The following is a 19,436-nucleotide window of genomic DNA, read 5'->3' as shown; positions in this document are numbered from 1 at the left end:
AGGATCACCCTGACAGCATTTCTTAGGCTAGTCTCACCAACATGCAGTGTTTGAGTCCAATAGACTAGATTCACCTGTATTAAGATCCCTTTAAAAACTTAAGGGGAAACAAAACCCAAACAACTGACAAATATCCTCCCAAATGCTGAAGTGTTGTCTTCCTCCAGCGTCTCAGTTTTATTTCCAGATGTCTCTCTCAATCTCTCAATCCTTTCTCTTTCTCATCACACAGTGCAACAGACAGTAGCCCACACATCTTGTGATTCCAGCATCCCAGTCTCACTCCCTTGCTTTCCTGACACATAAGGGTACCAGGAAAGGAGACGGGAAGAGTAAGGAATAAATGTTAGCTAGGGCAGGCCTACTTCATGAAATACCTCTCCTATTGAGTCAGAAATGGAATCTCACTCACTTGCTCACAGTCTTCTGCTGAAATTCAGTGTTCTTCCAGCCCTCTCCTCTCATGTCCCTTTAAATCCCTCACCTAGTACCATAAGTCCTCCAAGCACCAACAACATTTCAGTCACCAGCTTCTCAAAGTGCTCACTTCCAAGTCCTCTTCACATCCACTGATACCTTTTGCCTACACCTTCAGCATCTCCTTCAGCTTCAGTGTTGCACAAAGGAGAGAGAGATTGGTGAGGCCAAGAAGTAGGTAGCAGTTTGTCTCAAGAAATATGAAGAACCATCACACTGGAAAAAAAGTATTGGTTTACTCTTCATGGCTTCTCCTCAAATCCAGGGAATTAGTTCCCTTGCTCCTCAGCACATCCTTCAGTTAAATATGACTTTAGTGCTATACTACTCTACTTTTTCTCTTCCCAGGTGGTCTGTGAATCACTGCACCACACTTCATATCTTCTGCAATTTTAATGGCTTGCTCTTGCAAATTTTCTTTGATCTGCCTTCAGTGAAATTTTGTAGCTTTTATAGCTTATGTCTGCTGAGAAAATCTGCATATTACTGTTTTCCTCTTGTTTCAACAATCTCATTGCCCCAAAACAGCAATATCTTGACAGCAGAAACCAAGGTTAGTGGCTTTCTACTGTCAGTCCTTATCACTACCTCTTGACATTTTAAATAAATGAAGAGTCAAAAACACTACAGAAAAGAAAATCCACCTATATTGAAAATGAGGTTAACAGCTGACCTCAGAGAGAAAATTATCAGTATTGAATTCATAAACCATACATAGACAATCATCCCAAGAATATTTTGATTCTTTTATCTTATTTTCTTACTTCTCTTTTGAGAAGTTTGACTTCCCTTCTGAATGGCTTTCTCAAAATAAACAAAACTAAAGAATTTTGCACAGATAGACTAGCAGCAATCCCAAGCTACAGTACCTTTCCATGACACTAGAAGCATGCACCTGAAAAAAAAAAAAGGTGTTTACTCAGACTCTAGCACATTTTTCATCAACAAATCTCAAAGTACTTTCATATCATTAAAGAAACACCAACAACTGTTTTGTAGAGAACATACAGACAGCACAGACAGAAACCAGGGAAGAGAATGACAGTTGTCATAAGAGATTTTTTTTTTTACAAGATCAACTTCTGATGCATTTGGTTAAATGCTGAGTTATCTGAATACTGTAGAGTGTCAATTATCTAAATACTCGGGGAACAGGTTAAGAATTGTGTTGTCAATTATTGTTCATTTGGTGCATTTGAAATTGTTTGATCCATCAACACTTCTCATGAGGGCGGGGAGGAAACATGACAGATTAACCTAAACTGCAGCATACTACTTTCTCAAATTGCTTCTCCTAGACATGCAGTGAGACCTCAGAGACTACAAATTGAGGAGGGCAAGTAAGAAGCTATGTCTCAGAAAGCAAGTAATGTTCTTCCTGAAGGAATGAAACAGGGAAAGAAGGCTTTTCACTGTGAGATCAAAGGGAAAATAAAACTAAGAAAAGAGCTGTAAGAAAGTAGGGCTGAAAAACAAACTCTTCTGTTTTGGGACCTAACCCTAGTAATTGCTATGCTGTGCAACAGATCGCTTTGTGGTCCCAGTACTGGAAGGAAGACAACTGAGGCAGTGACATGATGCTTAAACTGTGAAGGCCTCTTAGACACCAGACTGATTACGCTGATGTTCCTGTGCTGGTGTTCAAATGTGACAGCTGAACTCTGCACAGCATATTGCTTGCCATATACTCACAACAGCTTATTCAAAACAAATCTAGGTGTCTAGCATGACATCACATTGCATGAATTGAACATGAACATCAACTCTTTCATCTGAAAAATCCTTCTGAATGGAGTTCAACACACATAAAAGCTCAGAGAGAGACTTCTGAATGAGCTGAGAGTTAGCTCTAGGTAGCAGTTCCAATGTTGCCCTAAGGGAAGCTCTGTAGTCTAGAATTAATCCTGTAGACAGTACCTTGCAGACATGCATGAGAATCCGGAGTACTATCAGAATGGGAACTCCAATCAGAAAGACATACCCTGCACCAGAGTGCCACAGTGAATGAGGTACCACTATGCTTCTGATACCTGACCTAGCTCACCCAGGGCTCCCTTAGATACCTCTGCAAACTGCTCCTTTGCACATAGTAGACATACCCTGGGAAATAAACAAAGTCAAGGCTAGCTCATGATGCCTTCTGTGACAACCAGCCCAAGGCAATAGAGATGTTGCAATATGAAAAAAAGAAGAAAAATGTAATTGATTATATAACTTTGGAAAACTTTACAAGACACAACAGTTGTATATGATAGTAAGGTCCTTGTCCTTTCTGATTACTAATTCAAATAAATTTTTCATAGAAACAATAGACAACATTGCATCAGGAGATGAAATACTGATAGAAAACAGAGAGGTCATTAGTCACTGTAAGTTGGATCCCAGCACACAGACCCATGTGATGATTAAAACCCTGAAACTGCAACTAAAGAAAAATGTTGGGTACTAGAAATCACATAAGTGAAATACAAAATCTTCAGCAATGAGCTGATGCACACTAAAGAAATGTGTGACTTAGAGGTACGGGTAAATAATTGGAGGGGAAAAAAAAAGTGTACTTCTTCCTGAACTCAAGGTCTGTAAAGATATGCTACACCCTTTCTCACTGGTCTGAGGGCAATGAACTCACTGGAAAGGGAAATAAGACAAAACAACTGAGAAAAAACCTAAGCATGTGTCCTTGAACAAAGCACTCCCTGGAATACAGATTAGACCCAAGAGATGGCCTCTTAATTTACATACTTTGGACTTAAATTAACATACTTCTGAAGAGGGCACACTTCGTACTCCAGGAAGAAACAACTTCTTCCCTTTTGGAAAGCTGCAGGTTAAGATTACTGGTTGGAAAAATATTTTTTTTCAAATTATTATTTTCACTCCTGTGAAATAGCCTTAGTGGGAAACATTACAGGTCCACATGTGTTTGTTCTTCTGGATCATTGCACCAACCCACTGTTCAGAAGATACGCTTTTCCCAGCTATGCTACTGCACCTATTTGCAGCTGTATTCACAAGGCTAAACTCCATTATCTCAACTCTGACAGGCCAAAAAGTTAAATTCTAATCTGGACTTTGCACTGTTTAGGAACAAGCAAACAAATAAACAAAATGAAATTTTATTTAATTTAGCAGAGAACAAACAAGCGGAATGCCTTTAATGTCATTAAGCTACAGCCAAGGGAATTGTAGGCCTGCACAGCTCTAAAGAAATGAAATAATTTCTTTGGAAAGCTGGGTGCATCCATCACTTCATGATCATGTTGAAAATCACTTACAAAATAAATTAATAAGCACATGTTCATTAGTCTTTGGAGATCATCATCCAAGGACAGACATGTACACTGAGGATTTAACAACACCTCCAAATAATGCGGGACAGACAGACAAAGGACATAGGATTTGCTATTCTTCCTGTAAAGGTTTCTTTTAGGCAATGTTGACAATAGCCCAAAGAAAATAAGCCCCAGGACAATAAACAACAGGAATGAATAGTAATGACATTGGAAGAGGCAGCTACATGTCCAGAAGGCAAAGGACCTCAGAGGTATACTGAACTTGGTTAGTCAGGGTAGCTAGTAAACTGGTCTGGGTGGCTGGAAGTTTGCAACATCATTGCGTGACTAATACATCTGAGGTGGGGAAAAAAGTTTTAGTGACGAAAATCGTACCTATAATGGTTTAACTTAGTGACACAGAAAATGTGGAGTATATGACTGAAGAAGCAGTGTGAGTTACAACTGTGGCACTAAATGAAAAGCCTTCATCATAATTGCCATGCATACACATTACGTTAAACCATGACAACGAGGTATGCTCCAAATGATTCAGCTAAACTGTTCCACAAATACCTTTTTTTTTTGGCAGCGATCTGTAAAAAACTTCAAAGGCTAAACATACCTTTAAATCTGTTTGGAAGCACAGAGAAGGTAGCTGCATCAACACTGGGCATGGGAAAGCTGGTTGACTTAGGATGTTCTGTTGAGACATGACGGCAGAGCAACAGCACAGATGCTGTACTTCCCACTTCACTGCTGGAAGGAGGATTCAGTATCCTTACTCTGCACGTATCCATTTCTCCACAAACAGCTTGCCTTTTTTTGGATCCTACTTGCATAGACACCATCTTGTCACATTGGACACCTTTCTCTGTCACCTTCTCTAACTGCCACACAGGTGCCTGAGGAGCCCAACAAGTGACTTCTTTGATGGATTGGAATTTGGGACAAACCCTCTCTCTCTCCACAGAAAAGACTAACACACAAGGATACCAGAAATATGAATTTGGTAGGAAAAATTCCAAAGCATCACAAGGGAAGAGACATATCTTCTAGAGAAAGAAAACAAAATTAAGTCATTTTGTTTTCCTCAGGCCATAACAAGACCAAAACGTCCCACAGACAAGTGTCCCTTCTACCTCTTCAATGTACAAGCCAGTCATTGAAGAATGTATACGTTATAGATCTATGTATGTATGTATTTTAAAAGTTGCTTAATAATGGGCTGTGGCATGAAAGGAAGGAAAAAAGTGAGAGTTGCTCAAGAGCTGTTAAGTGAGGAGACGCTCTGCAACAGCTGCTAAAGCAGATTTGGCAACTGCAAGAAAGAAAAACATATAAAGGAACTCACATTTTGTACTCCTCTGGTGGTGGCTGCCGCTTCCTGCCGAGGCCTTCATCCAAGCAAGCTAATGACAACAGGAACCTTCCTTCAGATTTCAGCAGGGTCTAGATCAGGTCCCCGCTGCAGCACCTGCCATGCTCCCTGAGGCTTCCCAACTGTCTGCAGGGCAAACTGAAGACTCACAAGCAGTTCCCATGGTGGCAGAATTATGTTTTGCCTCAGCTGTTCATGGCTTGGTGCAATCTCCAGACATTATCTCTGAACTCCTGCGAGATTGCAGTAGCCTACTTTTGTTGCTGAAGGACAAAAGATGAGGCTCAACCAAAACCCAACTAAAGTCAGCAGACAAAACGCCAACAGTTGCTGCTTTTTCAAGGCTTTTTAAGGCAACCTCTTGGAGTTTCCTTTATATATCACAAGCTTTGTTTACAATTTTGCCCATTGCCATAGTTTCCTGAACTTATGGAAGTCAGAAGAAGTTACTGCAAGATAAGTAAGGCTGGGAGTTTGTAGGTGCCAGATACTCTCTTGTAAGTTCCTGTACGTATGCTCAACTCCTGCACTAAAAAGGCACTGATCTACTTTTGTTTCATTAGTGGCAGGTTACCTTTCACTTACTGAAGGCTAAGAGTGGTCATTCTAGACAATATATCCAGGATAGTGTCCAACAAGGCTGTTCTCATACTCTAGTGCAAACAATACAACACATTAAAAAGCAGAAGCAGCACCTGGTTTTGTTGTTAGAACAGTTCCAGGATTATTTGGCTAGTTTTTACCAGCTCCTTGGAAAAATGGTCTGTATATTACACATAAAAAGGTATAGCAGTGTTAGTTTTCACATCAAGTCATGATTAATTTATATTTCTAAATAATTCTGAGCATTAAAAGACACATTTCATTCTTCACTCCTACCAGTTTTGAGGTACTTATCAGATGGGTTTGGGAGCTCAATGCGATACCCTTCATAACTCTTCTAAAAATATCATCCCAATTTTGGCACTTTTCTAACAGAAAACCTGTTCTTGCAAAAGTACACATTCTCCAGATAGAGCAACCATTGTCAGCAGTGTCTGCAGCTTGACTGAACATGATAAATGTTGATGGGAAAGCGTAAGATAATATTTTCAGAAATTCCATGTTTTCAGAGCCTATGTCACATTTTCAAAAGTGAATGATGTTCTAAGTATTCAGAATTTCAGAACAATTTAGCATACAAAGAAATTCAAGTTTTCATCAGCATGTATACAGGCTTGTAACCAATTTGAGTTTTTTAGAAGCAAAGGATGATTATTTTTATGTGCATTAGGAGTTTCAAAAATCCATTCCTTGAAAGCTACAGTTCCAATCACAGAATGTTAGGGGTTGGAAGGGACCTCCAGAGATCATTGAGTCCAACCCCCCTGCCAGAGCAGGACCATCTAGTCCAGGGCAGGTCACACAGGAACGCATCCAGACGGGTCTTAAAAGTCTCCAAGGTAGAAGACTCCACAACCTCCCTGGGGAGCCTGTTCCAGTGCTCTGGAACCTTTACAGTAAAGAAGTTCTTCTTCCTGTTGAGGTGGAACTTCCTGTGTTCCACTGCCCCATGTCCTATCACAGGGCACAAGTAAAGACAGGTTGCCCCTTTCTTCTTGACACCCAGACCTCATATATTTATACACATTAATTAGATCCCCCCTAAGTCTTCTCTTCTCCAGACTAAAAAGCCCCAGGTCTCTCAGCCACTCCTCACAAGGCAGGTCAATGCTTTAAAGAATTGGATTCTTAAATATTAAAATGTTTTTATGGAGATTTTGCAGTATCTTTCAGAAGTAAAGGAGAACAAAGAAATACAAAGATAAACCAAATCTGAAATTACAAATACAGTTCTAGTATTTAGATATCCACAGAGCATAGGGTTTATTAATTAATCCATACATACAGATATTTCAGCACTAACAGCTACAGGTATGGATATAATTTTATTTCTTTTATTATGTTATATAATTTCAGCTCTCCTATTTGATGACCCAAACAATATTGGGCAAGTGATATAAACACATTTCAAGTGAAAACAAAAGGAGAGTGGCATCAAGTTAGAGTGAACAACAGAAAAATAAGGAAAAAGAAGAAAAGAGAAGACAAGAGGGTTCTGAAAATGAAGTTAAACACATTTGCCACACTTCATACAGTCAATTTTATATGTATAAAAAATAACACCAAACTGTTCATAGTTCTATTATTTTCTTTCAAAAAAATCCAATGCAGAACTTTGTAAAAGGAGATTTGAGGCAGAAGTCCCTCCAAATGTCTCATTAATGCATGAAGCATAATATTAACTACACTCTTTGTCTCCCTGTAGTAACTGAATAAATCAATGTCTCTAACTTATGTGTAGAAAAACCCTTCAGTAAAAAAAGCCAGCATAAAATACTGTTTAACGAAAAAAAAAAACTCTTCCCAAAATTCTCTTGGTGGATATTTCGTCCCACAAAGGAGTTTCACAATAACAAATACACTACACTGTGCACAAATACAAATACACTTTGCCTCTTATTAAGACGATACTGAGTTGCAAGTAATAACCTTCTAAGCTCCCTTTCTGTTTGTGTACAACCTTTGCTATGGTGAATGTGTATCACATAAACAAGTTGCTAAGAGATAACACAGATTGTGAAATTGTGGTACATTAGCAGCAGCTGCTTGGATGCCCATGTAATCTTACCCCCTCTGAGTGTACTGCAGTTTGCACCTCAATGGATGGGTGGCAGAGGCCTTACTTGTACCATAAAGAGAAGCCATTGGGTGGAGTAAGTAACATGTTGTGAATTCACACCCCAGTTTGCTTCATGGTAATTTGTCCATGCAGGTATCTCTTGGGTTGCCTGGACATGGATATTCTTGTCTTCTTCAAAGAAAACAAGAAAATTGTACCTGATGAAAGACAAAATGAAATGTGTATAGTAAGTGCAAGATACTTCCCTGCTGCAAATAGCTGAAAAGTTAGAAGCCATATGTGAAAATTCAGCTCTACGCAAGCAAGTTATTTCAAACAATATGTTAACTTCTGTGCTGTTAAAATTGAAAACTGCTTTTAAATTCTACTAATTGAAATCCATGGTGTTATTTTCCAAAGTAAATATTTGAGTTTGAAATCTTTGTGAACTTGGAAGACACTAGCATGAAAAAGAGCTTAGATGTGCAGGGATCATGGTACTAATTCCCTAAAAAATGAAACAAAGTTGTAACCTGAATAACATAGCACTACACTGTGTAGTAAACTCAGTTTATGACTCTGGAACTCTGATAACTAGGCAAACCATACAGGTTTTAATTTTTCTGATGATTTCTATGTATATTTTATCACATAATTGAGCTAAAGACAAAACACTGAGAGGGTATTTTTTATTTGCTTGGAATTGGAGGTTTTGGGTTTGTTTTGTTACTAAACTTCATTAATCTTAAAAAAGGCTCTGTTTTTCAAATATAGTTGTATTTTTAAGTCAAGTATTACAAAATCAACAGTCATACACAAAAATGTGTATGTTTATCAGTACATATGTTCATTTATCTGTGTACTAAGCTCACTTTGCAGTTGAATGTACCTGCAGACATGTTTTGTTAACTTAAGTTTTATTCAGTTCTAAAAGCATCATTCTTTTTCCCATTAAAGACCAAAATCCAGTGGCCAGCTTTTTCAAAGTGCATAGCTCCTCTTTATATAGTTTTTTACCTTTGAGACAGCCACTATCTTATCTAAGTAAGTGTTGCAGGAATCATTTTACATTTTAGAAGATATTTTTAGGTAGAAAAGCGAGTAGAATCACCAAGTAGAAAATCAAAGGGTTTGGAGATGATGCATTACTATATTTTATCCTCTGCTCTTATTCAACATTTATCTCAGATTGAAGACGTACCCTGTATAGTATTACAACGATTAGTAGCTAACAGGAGAAGGAAGTTAGGAGGGAAAAAAAATAAAAAAAAAAAGAGCAGGGAGAGATTAGCAGAAAAGTAAAAGAGTGTTTATTTGGATGCCTGAATCTTTCAGCCCACACAGTCTTAACACCAACTACATAACTTCCTTCACTTGCTAACTTGACATTTTTTCCCATGCATATTAGTTTTGTATGTTCTAATGACTCTCCCTTTTTGAGCTGGAATTTTGTGGCTTGAAAAGCAAACAAATATCCAGTCATTCAGGAAACTTCATGATGCAACAATACTGAATACAACCAGTTTGAAGTACATGAAGATCTGTAGTATGGAAAGCCAAAGAGAACAAAATCTGCCATGACCTCAACAAAACTACAGTCGTCTACTTTGTGTCAATACGAGGACATAAAGCAACAAGCACAAAGCCAAGGTCAAGCTCTACAGTTAGACAGGCAATCCCTACATATAGATGATGGGTTCAGCTCTACTTCCCTTTTGATGCAGGAGTGACAGACACACCCACTTCAATGACTGGAGAGAGATTTACTTTAAGTGAAGCACGCAGGGCCAGTACAGCAGGATAGGTGTAACAGCACAGTATACATCCAGCCAGATAGAACTCCATAGCTATTTGAAGAAGTTCCTATTAAATTCTTGCTTCATACTCAGTACCACCCTGAAGGAAGGAATGTGTTTATAGCACAAGTTAACAGGCCTGCCCACACCCTTGTCACGGAGGAAGGCACAGCCCAAAGAGCAGCATGAAAAGAGGTCAAGCCTCAAGATAAAGCCTGCAACAGAAACAAATGGTAAAAAATACGTGCCAATGTCAACTTTAAAGTAGATAAAGCAATGTAAGGCACAAAAAAAATCAAACCTGAGGATCTCATCTGATGCAGCAAATGTCCATAACTTTCCTTTTGGCATTATGGTAACAGCAGAAGTATGCTACATGCTTCCTAACACACAGAGAAACCCAGGCTGCCTGGTTCTCGCAAGTGGTAACTCCAGACCAATGGGACTCTGGTGGAGACTGATATATATCTGGAGAGAAAGAGCTGCTGCTCTGAAAGCACAGAGAGCAAGACTGTTCAGGTCAGTTTGTACCAAGCAAACACCTGGGGAAGTAGTGCTCCCCCTTCCTGTATGCTCAAATCTCCACCTGTTTTTATAGCATGGTCTTTCCTGATCTCCATCATACACTTCCTTATCACATCCCTTTTACCACATGTAACTTTGCATTCTCCTTCAGATCATTCCCTCACATGAGCTTGCTTTGACCACTCCCAATATAAAAGACATCCCACCTTGAGCCAACTTGTTTCATCAGTATCACTTCATCTGCTTTTCATTGTGAAGCTCTTTGAACACAGCCTGTTTCTCCCTTGGGCTTCTTTTCTTGTGTGGTTATTTCCCTTTGCAACTGAAGTTGCTTTTACCAGAATATTTAATAATACTTCTGTAGCCAAGAGGTGCATCGGTAATGTGTGATTTATGGGAAAGGAGCGGAGGGTAAATTTATGTACAACTTCTACATTCTAGTTGATGTTATACAGTTATTATGAAACTCTTGAATCATGGAAGGCCTCATTATATGGGGAATCCACCATTTGTTTACAAAGGCTGCATCACATCCCTCCCAGACAGAGCACAATGATGTGTTACAATTTTAATGATAACCTATTCAAAGAGCTCTGGTACAATTAGTTGGATGAAGTCTAAAGAAATCATCTGAATAAATGAAAACAGCAGAACAATGGAAACCAGGCCTTCAAGGAGAGAAATCAGAATGAGGTACTGGTTACAGTGACATTAGTAATGTGCAGGAAATTTGGGCAGGAGTGATAGGTTCTGCATAGCTTCAGGAACTTAGCCTTAAATTAATACAAACTAAGCAAAATGGGCATTTAAAGGTTTGAGGGCAAAAAGATAGTCTTGTTCTTTTTGAATTTCTATGACTTCATCCTTAGTTATACCTTCTATATATTCTTCAAAGACAACATCCTGCAACATAATCTAACCGAACATCTGCTACTGGGTTGCTCACCAAACTGATAAAGTCACAAACACTTGGTCTTTGGCTAAATAAATCCTTGAGGAGTCTAGTCAATGCATCACCCTTTAGTTTCTTGTCTGCAGGCAAACTTTTGCCATGCACATCACCCCACAGTTCATTTGTGTGTCCCAAACATACCTGCCTTTAAAATCTACTGTAACTTAAAGATACCATTTTCCAGACTCTAAGGGGTTGTAAGCAATTGTGTTTACAGTCAAACTCCAAAGGCACAAGGTAAACAAGAGACAGTCATTTTAATGAGCTCTTGCACATCATTGTTTTGCTTAACAGGCAAAACTCAGAGGTTACAAATCCTAAGAAAAACTTCCTAAATATAATACCTTTTCTGCTAATTCTCACTTTCTTTGGGAAACCCAGAGTCCATCTGTACTCCATCTGCAGTGAACACCTGAGCAGTTCCTCCCCTAGTCATAACTTGTGGGAAAACAAACAAACAAACAAAACCAAAAATGAAACCAAAGCAAGTAAACAGATAATTTTTTTTTATTTTATTTTTTTTTCATATTGTCCTTGAATCTACTTTCTCTTAAGAAAATGCAGCTGGCATTTTGTAAGATAAAACGTAACTCACTATTCTAACTATGATATGCATTGGTTCCTTAGAGATACAACATATGAATGAGGTTAACTAAAGGCTGACACTTCCTTCCCATTTTGTGGCAATCAGGATTTTAGGGATTTCCTGAGCCAGAGGTAACCTCCAGAGCTGACTAGCCCTTAACAGAAGAAAAATACATGATTTTTTCTCAATTTCTGGACTCATTCATACCTTTGGCTTTGTCACAGGGAGTTTCACTATTTAGTTCTGTGCTGCATAAGGAACCATTTCCTTTTGCTTGTTTTAAACCTGGTACCTAGAAATTTACCTGGGCGCCACTCCGTTACAGCAGAAAATACAAGGAAATTCTGAGAAACATGGATTGAGTGGAGGGAATGGAATGGCTGTCAAATTATACTCCTGCCTGCCCTCCTACCTACACAAATCTTCCCCTTTCTCCTGTAAGAGATTCTAAGTGAAAGACCTGAATCATGAAAGGCACTGAAAGAACTTAATGTCTTTATTAAGAGATTCTGTCACAAAATTTTTAGAAGTTCAAGTAGAGTATGTCAACCAGACCTATTAACTGCAGAAACAAGATTCTCTTATAAACAAACTGTACACGTTCTTCTGTCATACATCATCATTATTTCTATGTCCACTAATTTTATCCTTCATTATAGTTTCTAATAACTTCCTTGGTATAAAATTTGTACTTGATGGTGCACACTTCCTTGGATCCTCCCCTACCTAAAACCCTTTGAAGAAGACTAGGATAACATTTGGATGAAGGTGTGGTGATGCTCCCCTTTACTTTCCCCATTTGTTCTACATCTTCCAGATGACTCAGTGTTCTAAAATCTTTCCCCATAGCATATTTAAGTAAATTTGTTTTCAAGAAGATTGCTCTCTTTAGCAACAAATTCTTCAGAGGATCTGTTCCACTGTACAGGATGTGTGTAAATACGAATTCTCATCATTCTCTGTTACTTGTGCCATCACCTTTATGAAATTCAGCTACACAGGAATCCAGGGAAATCACACGTAGACCATGATCAGTACTAAGCCAAATATAAAGCTCGTAATCTCAGATATAAATATACAGAGTTCATGATGTCAAGAAAATACCTTATCTTGAAGAACTTGTCTGTGACCTTATACTACCACCCTTCCAATTTCTGATGGAGATTTTATAGAATACTGGTTTGGGTTTTTCTGCTCCTCTTTGTCTCATTCTGGGATATTTTATCTACAAAGACAGCCACATTATTACTGAATCTCTGGTTTGCCCCTTTTAGTGAAGCCAAAATCTTAACCTATCTCTCTGTCATCTCTTCATTGTTTAGACTCCACGTCGAGCTCAGTTCAGCAAAATAAAAAGTATTTTTAAAATAAAATACTAAATTTAACAAAAAAAACCCCAATTCCTTCAAAAGGAATTTTCACTACTGCCTACCATGCACATATCAGAGCAGCAGCAGCTATAGTCTGAAATGCCTGCACAGCCACGAGGGCGTGATGTTACTGGGAAGCATAGAAGCACACACCACGCCAGCTAAAAGTAACAAGGAGATTAAATGGTCTCATCTTTCTTTCCAGAAAATATGTGCCTGGACACCATTTCAATCTTGTTACCTCAAAAAACTTGTAACTTGCTTCTTTTACTGAGATCTCCTTAAGATTTTCACAAGCAGCCTAGTTTAAGTCCTGCAGACTGTTTTTAGGTATCATGTCTATATGCTGCTATTGTTGCCCATGTGCAGAGCAAAAATTTTACCCAAGTATACCACTAAGTCCTTTTCTGTTCCTGACAAATGTACTCCTGCAAGGAATTTTAAAAAATGTCACACTGTCCTTACCCATGTATCTCTTCATTCTGTGTTCCTTTTAATTATATAAAATATGAACTCTTTATCTTCTTTTCAGAGCCTTTTCTAGTCTTTCTACTCTCTAAATGTCTCATTCAGTGTCAAACTCTTGCCCCTTACGACCGTCCCCATCATTCCCACAGTATATTTCCAAACAAGCATTTTCATGTGTTCTCCCATCTTGACACTAACATTTTGCACATGTTCCTTGTGATTATTTACACAGCCATCATGATGTTCTTTTTTAAGTCTTCCTTATGCTTTCCATTATTATGGTTTTTCCATGGCAGAGAAAAGATTAATCATCCCATTGGTCATTAGAGAAAACACAGCAAATCACACTAGTCAGAAGGGTCTCATTGCTGCCACTGCTGCTCATCAGCCTGTTTACCGTTCACCATCCCTCTCGTCTAATTAAACAGAAAGTTCCTAGGCACAGTCTTTTGTGTGTGTATATTTGTGTTTAATGAAGTCAAAACCACAACACTGATAAGACACCACTACACAGTACAAGATGCAAGGCCCGAGGAGCAACTAATTTAAGTATGCTAAATACATATGGCACAAGAATGATGTCTGATTTCACTGAAGCTAGAAAGGGAAATTACTGATACCAATATTGCAAGATGGTATCCTTAAACACTCGAAAGCAGCAATAACATCCAGATGAGCAAGCATCTTTGTGATTCATTCCTATCTGCTTGTTGATAAAGAATATTACAGGCAGCTGTTGTGATTATCACCTTCTCTGCCAAACATCAATAAGAATTGAGGCTTGACAGTGAGTAAAGGACAGTCAAAGGAAACATAAATATGACAAGTTCTTACATTGCTGTTATGGACCACCAAAAGGACCCTGACTTCTGTGCACTTCTCTTCTCTGTGATTTGCTAAATACCTTGTTATTTCCTACATTGCATTTTTACTATTTTCTACATTGTGCATACAGATGGGATGTTGTCGTATCCTTGTTGGATCTTTCCTACAGCCCCATGTTTCCCATGCTACTAAAGATCACAAGATGAGAGAAGGAACAAGAAGTACACATGGCAGAGCTTGTTTAACACATTGAGCTTCAGCTTTGCGTTTGTTTCATTTCTTATTTTCTAATTCACTGTGGCACCTGCCGAAAATTAGATTACAAATTCACTAGGTCAGGTATTTTGTACCTCTTTTGCCAAGAGCTTTGTGCAAATTCCATGGAAATGTTAAACATCAATCATCACTGTAATACTAATAAATGCAAATTAAATGCTGCTCCAGGAGACATTCCTTCAGAATAGTAACACTCAGCATTTGTATAGGACTTCTCCACCACCCCACAGTGTGAAAATACATTAGTTAATTGACTGAGGCTGAATGATAATGCCATAATTAGCCAAGCCCAGGCTGCTCTTCACAGTGATGGGGCTACCAACATAATGAAGGCATTCACAATTCCAAGAAAGTACCCATTGCCATTTCACTGGATAGAATTAAAATACTGTTTATGCACAAAATGCTTGGTCTTATGATATCACCAAGTCTATGTAAGGTTGTAAAGAACATGGGAAATGAACACAAAGAGCTTGCATCTTCACTCAGCACATGGCACACACTACACGCAACCTGTAGAAACAGTGTCTGAACAACACTGGAAGGCTCAGTTGTTTTGGCCTTTCATAAATGCAGGGACAACACACAGAGATCTACAGAGGGACTATTGTTTGTAATGGACATCATATGGATTTGGAAATACAGTCATTAAGGAAGCATATCAATCAGGATATACAGCAACACTACTGTGTGCTTGGAATCTTATAGAAAACAGATTAGTTGTTCCCATTGTGTTAACAACAGACTACCAATGAGCATCTGTGCCAGGGACAGCCTTTTTCTTTTTCATTTATCTTCTCTTAGGCACTTAGAGGCTAAACAACCACCAAGCTGATGAGTCTAATCACTTTTAAGAAGCCAAGCTTTTAGTTACAAAGCTGATTGTATCAAATCAGAGATGTATAGCTATATAAAAAAGAAATTAAACTAGTCATCTGCTTAGAGCACCATGGTCTCCAGAAGCAATATACTCCATGACAATAACATATATTGTCTACTCACACTATGCTACCTTCTATGACAATCAAATGTGGGACATAACATCTACAAATAAGGAATAGTGCAAAAGTTCAGAGAGAACGAACATGACTCAGTCCCTGATTCCTCACCAATCCAAATGATACAACCTATGATAGGGAATAACACTATCTTCAGTCATGCTGTCATCACTTTGTATACTCTCCCCACATTCAGTATATACATGATTACACAGGTGCCAAGAAAGGCCATGCTACTATACTACTGCAAAAAAAAAAAAAAAGGTTTCATCTCCAGATACTTTTTTTTCGGTGTCACAAAAAAAGTAATTCAGGACTGCAAGTGCACTGTCAGCTGTGTGCAAACCTCCCAGCTACACTAACTTTGTTCAAAAACCTTGATGTGGCAAGCACAGGAGCTTGGTGAAGGTACTTGTGAGCACAAGTGGCTGACATGCCTTATTTCCTAATTCATTCATCTTAGGCATACGCATGCAAACCTGTTGAATCTCAGAAGATAACATTAGGACTATGAGCAGTGCGCTGAATTCTGTGCTATGCCTTAAACTGTTGGAGATAAGGAAAAAATGTTCTAAAAACATTATAGTGGCTTCTGAGTATCTCTTGCAGATAGAGTGATCATTTACCACAGCTTCAGAAAAGCTGTCCACTAAATGTCTCACAGTTCAGCTGCCTTTACTTTTCTCCTGATACATGTTTTCCTCCACTTTCAGAAACAGCAAGCTAGAAGCTGCAAGCAATGTGTGCAATTTTCAGGATTCCTGCGTATGACCTGTAGTTCTGTAATTTGTTCTTTCTTTCTTGTCATTCAAATAGAAAAACATTCATCAATTTAAGAAACAAGCCAAAGCTTTTCTGACACTTGCTTCCAAAAAGTTAACCTATTCTATTTAGTGCTTTACTGATTGGCTGCAGAATGTGTCGTGATATGGGAAAAGACAATGAAACTGTTAGAGAAAAGGGGTATATTTTCTTGTAGGTTGAAAATTTGCACCAAATGCATCAGGTCATACCATTTGGAAAAGCTTGCAAATCTCAGCATCCCCATTGCTGATGTTATCATCAAAAGCCATTAAACAAGTCAGATCTGGTGCTATGCCCATCACTAGTGAAGCACTTGTGCAGTTATCAAAACACCAAATCGCTGCCATCAACAACTGATGTTTATCCTGGGCACACCAAAACTACTTAAGCGATCAGATCTCCTGAGCAAACCATGCACAAAATTAAGTTACATGTTTTGCATGCATGTATTGAAAAAAAAAAATTCTACTGAAAAAAAAATCTACTAAACACCTGTTTAAGGTGTTGTCTATCAAAGGAAATGGACTGAATATAAACACTGTGCACCGGCGGTTCATTTGTGCGTGAAAATCAAAGATTTAATCTATTTGCAGTTTGTAAAGTATTTGCCTGTCTCTATACTAGTTTGCTGTATTTATCATACTGCTTCACCACTTCTCTAGCTATAGGGAAAGTAGAAATTCAGCATATCTTGGTGGCAGTCACTTTCCATGGACTGCTATGTGAGAGCTGTGCTGGAAGACAGCAGGAAGAAAAATGATCTGTAAGGTGTTTTTGATGGAAACATTAGCCTTTCTCCTTAATCACAGTTCTTTCCTTCAGTGGGACAAGGTATCTGGCCACTTTCTCAGTGTCTTGCTATGTTCTGAAGTTCCCTTTTGCTTCCCATAGTTTGAAAGGAGGTGCAACTACCTCCAGCCACTATCAGGTGAAAGGAAAATAGTCAGCTCCATCATTGGCAGCTAGAGACTGCTATAAGAACAGAGCAGTCAGAGAGATAGCAGAGCAGGGCAAAGAATAACCTTCATTAGTAAAAAAGATGTTTTCTGTAATCATTTGATGCATGAGTGTCAAACTATAGGTGATGAAGTACAGTGGTGGCTTAGTGAATAAGCTGGCCTTAACAAAGGGAAGCTCAGCAAACAAATCCACCAAAATGTAGACTTCACAAAAAATGCGGAAGGACAAGAAGTACGCTCCTCTGTTTATTCCCTGTGTGATACAACATTTTTTGAGAAACCTGTGTCTGATCTGGCATGAGAATTTAGACCACAGCACAAATACAGAGACGACAATGAAGATGTTGATCACACACGTGTAGTTTGATTGTCCCCTGGATAACCACATCACCACAGTATGAATGAACTAATCAGAGCTGGGCTGTACCTGAGGAATACTGCTTGTCTCTGACAGGTCCCTCAGTTAGCTCCTAACAGCCTACTGGGAAGGAGAAATGTGGTACCATTGTCAGATATATGCATGCCTACTGGTTTTGAAGTTCATGAGAGAAGGGATGCACATGGCACTACAGAGCATCAATGCTGCTCTTATCACTGCAATACCTTGCCTTACACTGCTCGCACTAAAAATTAAGTTCTGGATGTTCTACTCTCCTGCATCTTGCAACAAACAAGGCACACCCATGCTGCCCAGTCTTGTTCAGTTTTGTTTGAGATCTCTTGGTATCTGCCATAGAGTATGTATACATGTGTGTGTGCATGTATACTTATCTATATATACAAACTTGCTACAGCACTTCCTAGGAGTTCTGCTGAGTATTTTTGTGACATTCCTCTTTTTTTTCACTTTCTGCAAACCTCCTCGTTGCATACAGCACAGAAGGGACTTGCAGATTTCCTGTTCAGCTAGAACCTTTGGGTGGAGCAACACTGTTGGCAGCAGTACCTCCTGTTTTCTCTCCTCCTTTAGGCGTAGTCCCATCTCTGGTTATCTACAAGGCTTTATCACTGCTATTCCTAAACTCTGGAATTGCTCATCTGCAGATGACTTACATACATGCCACTGCTAGCTCCTCAGTGTCCTGCTGCACAACCTTTCTAACCAGAAAGTCAAGCACTGTTTGACCTTACTTCACCACTTTAGGGGCACTAGGAACCAGCACGTTACTCCCTGGATATACGTGTTGGGAGAAGGACAACACCAGGGAGGAGCCAGCTGCTGAGATACAGAAACTCTCAGTCTGACAGGCAAAATCACAGGCAAGCTTGTTGCTGGTACCAAGGGACTGAGGCGATCAGAAAATCTAAAGGGTGCTTTCTGCACATCTGACTTTGCAGGTTCCCTCTGTCTAGGATTACCTGTCAATTTCCTGCCTGATCTTCTTCATATCTCAGGTTACCTCCACAAGCTCTCCTTCCATTCTCATTCACTGTTCCTCTACTCAGAGTCACGGAATAGTTAGGTCTGGAAGGGATCTCTGGAAGTCATTTTGTTGAATCCCCCTGGTCAAGCAGGCGTCACCTAGAGTAGGTTGCCCAGGACTATGTCCAGATGGCTTTTGAATGTCTCCAAAATATCTTCTTTACAACCACCCTTCAGGTATTTATATACATTAATAAGATCTCCCCTGAGCCTTCTCTTCTCCAGGCTGAACAGTCCCAGCTCTCTCAGCCTTTCCTCATATGAGAGATGCTCCAGTCCCTTAATCACCTCTGTGGCCCTTTGCTGGACATCCTCCAGTATGTTCACATTTCTCTTGTACTGAGGAGCCCAGAACTGGACACCATCCTCCTGTCATGGCCTCACCAGTGCTGAGTAGAAGGGAAGGACCACCTCGCTTGACCTGCTTTTTCTGTCTATCCCTCTTTTTTTCCACATACTCCCTTCTATATGATCCATCTTTCTTCCATTATCTTTGTGTTTCCTTAAATCCTTCTTAAAAACATTTGTAGGACAAGTATGCTCTTAAACAACCGCCATGCTTTTTGAAGGACGGTAAATTCTTCACAAACCCCGTCACCCATCTGAAGAATTTCATATGCAACAAGTGACCTAATTTCAAGTAACCAGATTTTCTTGATGTT

The sequence above is a fragment of the Merops nubicus genome, unplaced genomic scaffold (genome assembly GCF_000691845.1).
Source record: "Merops nubicus isolate BGI_N331 unplaced genomic scaffold, ASM69184v1 scaffold3634, whole genome shotgun sequence".
Classification (NCBI taxonomy): domain Eukaryota; kingdom Metazoa; phylum Chordata; class Aves; order Coraciiformes; family Meropidae; genus Merops; species Merops nubicus.
Note: the sequence above shows the minus strand (reverse complement) of the source record.